The sequence below is a fragment of the Salmo salar genome, chromosome ssa14 (genome assembly GCF_905237065.1).
Source record: "Salmo salar chromosome ssa14, Ssal_v3.1, whole genome shotgun sequence".
Classification (NCBI taxonomy): Eukaryota; Metazoa; Chordata; class Actinopteri; order Salmoniformes; family Salmonidae; genus Salmo; species Salmo salar.
Genome location: NC_059455.1, coordinates 89452243 through 89458944, shown reverse-complemented (window position 1 = coordinate 89458944; position 6702 = coordinate 89452243). Strand labels below are relative to the sequence as shown.

Here is a 6702-nt window from a genome sequence, read left to right as displayed (position 1 = left end):
ACGGCGAGACAAGGGGAGGATGAACGCACACATACAGACACACACGCTCCATCAGTGAGCACGGCAAGATAAAGGGAGGACTGATGTGTCTCAGTGGGGATCTGAGAGCATATGGGAAAGGTTGGACACATCCACAGGTGGTTTTAACTTTACCAGATTCAAAATCATGATCCATAACCTCTACAGAGGTAGAGACAGACAGAGAGCTGAACAGCGTTGTGAGACAGAGAAAGAGAGAAACACATAGAGAGAGAGAGAGAGAGAGAGAAAGAGAGAGCGAGAGAGAGAGAGAAAGAGAGAGAGAGCGACACAGAGAGAGAGAGCGAGACAGAGAGAGAAACAGAGAGAGAGCGAGAGAGAGACAAAGAGAGAGACAGAGAGAGAAAGAGAGCGAGACAGAGAGAGAAACAGAGAGAGAGAGCGAGACAGGGAGAGAGAGAAACAAAGAGAGAGAGAGACAGACAGACAGACAGACAGACAGAGAAAGAGAGAAGCACAGAAAGAGAGAGATAATGGGAGGAAATTCTCATAACATTATTCCTCCCTGTTCTCTCGTTCCTCCATCTCTGTTTCTCTCTGACTTTCTTTCACATTCACACAGCTCAGACATCAAGTCTGTAGGGTACCCATTGAGGTTTGGCCGTCTACAGTACTGCACTAGGAACACATAGTCACCACAAGATGGTGGGCTTTTCAACGTGGCGTTAAACTGTTCAGAAATGTTAGAGTAAGGGAAAGAGAATGGGAAAGGGGGATACCTAGTCAGTTGTACAACGGAATGCATTCAACTGAAATGTGTCTTCCGCATTTAACCCAACCTTTCTGAATCGGAAAGGTGCGGAGGGCTGCCTTAATCAACATCCACGTCTTCGGCGCCCAGGGGAACATTGGGTTGACAGCCTTGCTCAGCGGCAGAACGACAGATTTTTACATGGTCAGCTTGGGGATTCGATCTAGCAACCTTTCGGTTACTGGCCCAACGCTCCTACCGCGATTAAGGGATGTATAGAGAACACTGGCACAGTACACGCACACACACACACACGCATGCACACAAACACACACACAAACACACGCACACGCACACAAACACACGCACACAAACACATACACACACAAACACATACACACACAAACGCACACATACACACAGGGTCGTGTGTATGTTTGTGCGTGTGAGTACAGTGCCAATGTTCTTTGTCTGTTTCTGTATATTTCAGGTAAATATTTACCAAAACTTGGTTCAATCAAGTCAATCCTCATTCTTACTGATTGGAATTGATTCTCTTCTGGTCAAATCATAGATCCCAGTCTAATCCAACTGGGGTTCATGAAGATATTCCACACACACACACACACACACACACACACACACACACACACACACACACACACACACACACACACACACACACACACACACACACACACACACACACACACACACACACACACACACACACACCCTGATATCTGAATCTATGCAAACTAAACTTCAGAATTCATTGTTGATCCAGGTTCCCAGCTTCTCTCCCTTGATAACCTTTAACATGCCAAATCTGTTTTCAAGCAGAAAATCAACCACAATGTCATGCTACATAAATCATGAAGAAAAACAATTATTTTATTTTAATAGCTATTGATTTGATGCTGCATTTCATTTGTGCATGTGTGTGTGTACAACCCTTTTGGTCAGATGTGTGTGTGTGTGTGTGTGTGTGTGTGTGTGTGTGTGTGTGTGTGTGTGTGTGTGTGTGTGTGTGTGTGTGTGTGTGTGTGTGTGTGTGTGTGTGTGTGTGTGTGTGTGTGTGTGTGTTTGTGTCTGCATCTGTCTCAGATTTGTGCCGCTGTAGAAGGAAATGAAGGCAAATGCCAGTCACTTTCATCTACTATCTTACCTTCCCGGAACATAGGCCCCTTCTCTTCTCTTCCCTTCCCTTCCCTTCTCTCCCCCTCTCTCTTCCCTTCCCTTCCCTTCCCTTCTCTTCCCTTCACTCCCCTCTTTCTTCCCTTTCCTTCACCCCCTCTTCCCTTCCCTTCCCATCCCATCCCCCCCTCTCTTCCCTTCCTTTCCCATCCCTTCCCCCCTCTCTTCTCTTCCCTTCCCTTCCCTTCCCCCCTCTCTTCCCTTCCCTTCCCTTCCCTTCTCCCCTCTCTTCCCTTCCAGTCCCTCTTCCCTTCCCTTCCCTTCCCTCCCCCCATCCCTTTCCTTTCCACACCCTTCCCTTCCATTCCCTTCCCTTCCCTTCTCCTCTCTCACCCCTCTCTTCCCTTATCTTCCCTCTTCCCTGCCCTTCCCCACATCTCTCTTCCCTTCTCTTCTCTTCCCTCCCCTTCTCTCATCACAAAGGACACATTTCCCTCATCAGAAACAGTTCTTCTTCGGGTCTTTTTCATTAAAACGGAAACAGAGAAAAAACAGGCTATTCCTGACAGGGAGAGAGAGAGCATTTCTCAGACAGTTTTTCCTCATCCTCTGTTTGCTGAAGTAGGACACACACACACACACACACACACACACACACACACACACACACACACACACACACACACACACACACACACACACACACACACACACACACACACACACAGAGACACAGACAGACACACACACACACACACACAGACACAGACAGACACACACACACACACACACACACACACACACACACACACACACACACACACACACACACACACACACACACACACACACACACACACACACACACACACACACACACACACACAGACCCCCAACTGTCACACACACAGTAGAATTCCTGAATATAGACTGTAGATACATGAGGGGGACTGAGTGGTGCAGCGGTCTAAGACATCTCAGTGCTAGAGGCGTCACTACAGCTTTGATCCTGGGCTGTATCACAACCGGCCGTAATCAGGAGTCCCATAGGGTGGCGCACAGTTGGCCCAGCGTCGTCTGGGTTAGGGCAGGGTTTGGCCGGGTAGGTCGTCATTAAAAATAAGAATTTTTCTTAACTGACTTGCCTAGTTAAATAAAGGTGAAATAAAATAAACAAATACATAAGCAGAGTAAATAACAGCAATAAAGACTTAATAGATCCCCATAAGTGTAGAAGAGAGCATCATCAAACAGTGTTGACACAAAGCTGAGGTCATGGAACAACACACTCCAGAGGGAGGAGAGGTCATGGAACAACACACTCCAGATGGAGGAGAGGTCATGGAACAACACACTCCAGAGGGAGGAGAGGTCATGGAACAACACACTCCAGAGGGAGGAGAGGTCATGGAACAACACACTCCAGAGGGAGGAGAGGTCATGGAACAACAAACTCCAGAAGGAGGAGAGGGGAGAAAAAACAAAAAACAAAAACAAAGTCTCAATCACTTTTTTTGCTATATTTTGCTCTCCTACTCTCATCCTCACTTTCGAGTAAAGGATACAAACTCATTGATGATTATAGTTATTTATTTATTATATATCTCTCTTTCTCTCTGTTTCTGTATTTCTCTCCACATCTCTCTCTCTCTCTCTCTCTCTCTCTCTCTCTCTCTCTCTCTCTCTCTCTCTCTCTCTCTCTCTCTCTCATAGTCGTCGTAAGGATTGGACCAAGGCGCAGCAGGTAAAGTGCTCATCTTCTTAATTTATTTAAAGAAAACACTTAAACAAAATAAACAAACGACGATAACAGTTCAATAAGGCTCCCAGGCTATACAGAAAATAACCACCCACAAAACACAAGTGAAACAAACACAACTAAATATGGCCTCCAATTAGAGACAATGACAACCAACTGCCTCTAATTGGAGGTCATTGCCAAAACCCCAACATAGAAATAGAAACTAGATATAAACATAGAAATAGAGAACATAGAACCTAAACCCCAAAACACCGAAACACACAAAACAAACACCCCCTGCCACGCCCTGACCAAACTACAATGACAAATATCCCCTTTTACTGGTCAGGATGTGACACTCTCTCAATTCAATTCAATTCAAAGGGCTTTATTGGCATGGGAAGCATGTGTTTACATTGCCAAAACAAGTGAAATAGATAATAAACAAAAATGAAATAAACAATACAAAATTAACAAAAAACATTACACTCACAGAAGTTCCAAAATAATATTTAAAATGTCATATTATGTCTAAATATAGTGTTGTAACGATGTGCAAATACACTGCTCAAAAAAATAAAGGGAACACTTAAACAACACAATGTAACTCCAAGTCAATCACACTTCTGTGAAATCAAACTGTCCACTTAGGAAGCAACACTGATTGACAATAAATTTCACATGCTGTTGTGCAAATGGAATAGACAACAGGTGGAAATTATAGGCAATTAGCAAGACACCCCCAATAAAGGAGTGGTTCTGCAGGTGGGGACCACAGACCACTTCTCAGTTCCTATGCTTCCTGAATGATGTGTTGGTCACTTTTGAATGCTGGCGGTGCTTTCACTCTAGTGGTAGCATGAGACGGACTCTACAACCCACACAAGTGGCTCAGGTAGTGCAGCTCATCCAGGATGGAACATCAATGCAAGCTGTGGCAAGGTTTGCTGTGTCTGTCAGCGTAGTGTCCAGAGCATGGAGGCGCTACCAGGAGACAGGCCAGTACATCAGGAGACGTGGAGGAGGCCGTAGGAGGGCAACAACCCAGCAGCAGGACCGCTACCTCCGCCTTTGTGCAAGGAGGAGCAGGAGAAGCACTGCCAGAGCCCTGCAAAATGACCTCCAGCAGGCCACAAATGTGCATGTGTCTGCTCAAACGGTCAGAAACAGACTCCATGAGGGTGGTATGAGGGCCCGACGTCCACAGGTGGGGGTTGTGCTTACAGCCCAACACCGTGCAGGACGTTTGGCATTTGCCAGAGAACACCAAGATTGGCAAATTCGCCACTGGCGCCCTGTGCTCTTCACAGATGAAAGCAGGTTCACACTGAGCACATGTGACAGACGTGACAGAGTCTGGAGACGCCTTGGAGAACGTTCTGCTACCTGCAACATCCTCCAGCATGACCGGTTTGGCGGTGGGTCAGTCATGGTGTGGGGTGGCATTCTTTGGGGGGCCGCACAGCCCTCCATGTGCTCGCCAGAGGTAGCCTGACTGCCATTAGGAACCGAGATGAGATCCTCAGACCCCTTGTGAGACCATATGCTGGTGCGGTTGGCCCTGGGTTCCTCCTAATGCAAGACAATGCAAGACCTCATGTGGCTGGAGTGTGTCAGCAGTTCCTGCAAGAGGAAGGCATTGATGCTATGGACTGGCCCGCCCGTTCCCCAGACCTGAATCCAATTGAGCACATCTGGGACATCATGTCTCGCTCCATCCACCAACGCCACGTTGCACCACAGACTGTCCAGGAGTTGGCGGATGCTTTAGTCCAGGTCTGGGAGGAGATCCCTCAGGAGACCATCCGCCACCTCATCAGGAGCATGCCCAGGCGTTGTAGGGAGGTCATACAGGCACGTGGAGCCCACACACACTACTGAGCCTCATTTTGACTTGTTTTAAGGACATTACATCAAAGTTGGATCAGCCTGTAGTGTGGTTTTCCACTTTAATTTTGAGTGTGACTCCAAATCCAGACCTCGATGGGTTGATAAATTGGATTTCCATTGATTATTTTTGTGTGAATTTGTTGTCAGCACATTCAACTATGTAAAGAAAAAAGTATTTAATAAGATTATTTCTTTCATTCAGATCTAGGATGTGTTGTTTAAGTGTTTCCTTTATTTTTTTGAGCAGTATAGTTAAAGTACAAAAGGGAAAATAAATGAACATAAATATAGGTTGTATTTAAAATGGTGTTTGTTCTTCACTGGTTGCCCTTTTTCTTGTGGCAACAGGACACAAATCTTGCTGCTGTGATGGCACAACTGTGGTATTTCACCCAGTAGATATGAGAGTTTATCACAGTTGGATTTGTTTTTGAATTCTTTGTGGGTCTGTGTAATCTGAGGGAAATATGTGTCTCTAATGTGGTCATATATTTGGCAGGAGGTTAGGAAGTGCAGCTCAGTTTCCACCTCATTTTGTGGGCAATGTGCACATAGCCTGTCTTCTCTTGAGAGCCAGGTCTGCCTATGGCAGCCTTTCTCAATAGCAAGGCTATGCTCACTGAGTCTGTACATAGTCAAAGATTACCTTAATTTTGGGTCAGTCACAGTGGTCAGGTGTTCTGCCACTGTGTACTCTCTGTTTAGGGCCAAATATCATTCTAGTTTGCTCAGTCAAGTAATTATCTTTTGTTTTCTCATGATTTGGTTGGGTCTAATTGTCTCCCTCCTTCCCTCCCTCATCTATCTATCTATCTATCTATCTATCTATCTATCTATCTATCTATCTATCTATCTATCTATCTATCTATCTATCTATCTATCTATCTATCTATCTATCTATCTATCTATCTATCTATCTATCTATCTATCTATCTATCTATCTATCTATCTATCTATCTATCTATCTATCTATCTATCTATCTATCTATCTATCTATCTATCTATCTATCTATCTCTCGCTCGCTCTCCCTCCTCTATCCCTCTCTCGTTCTGTATTTCTCTCCATGTCCCTCGCTCTCCTGATCTTGCTACGTTTTTCTGTCTCTCGTCACTGCGGCTGGACGGAGCAGATTTTTTCCATTCCGTTGGCAGGAGGGAGAGAAGGCGAGACGAAGAGAGAGAGAGAGAGAGAGAGAGAGAAAGA

At 45.4% G+C, this 6702-nt stretch overlaps 1 protein-coding gene across 3 annotated transcripts in view; it reads left to right on the top strand.

The window, feature by feature from the left end:
* Positions 1-6702, top strand: part of LOC106570550 (collagen alpha-2(VIII) chain) — an 84689-nt gene that overhangs the window by 9306 nt on the left and 68681 nt on the right. For 2 of the 3 annotated variants that reach the window (XR_006759006.1, XM_014142994.2), the window contains exon 2: positions 3581-3611. The exons of the other annotated variant lie outside the window; for it this stretch is intronic. The gene's annotated coding sequence lies outside the window, so the exon portion shown is untranslated. The remainder of the gene's footprint in view (positions 1-3580; positions 3612-6702) is intronic. 3 annotated transcript variants of the gene reach the window in all.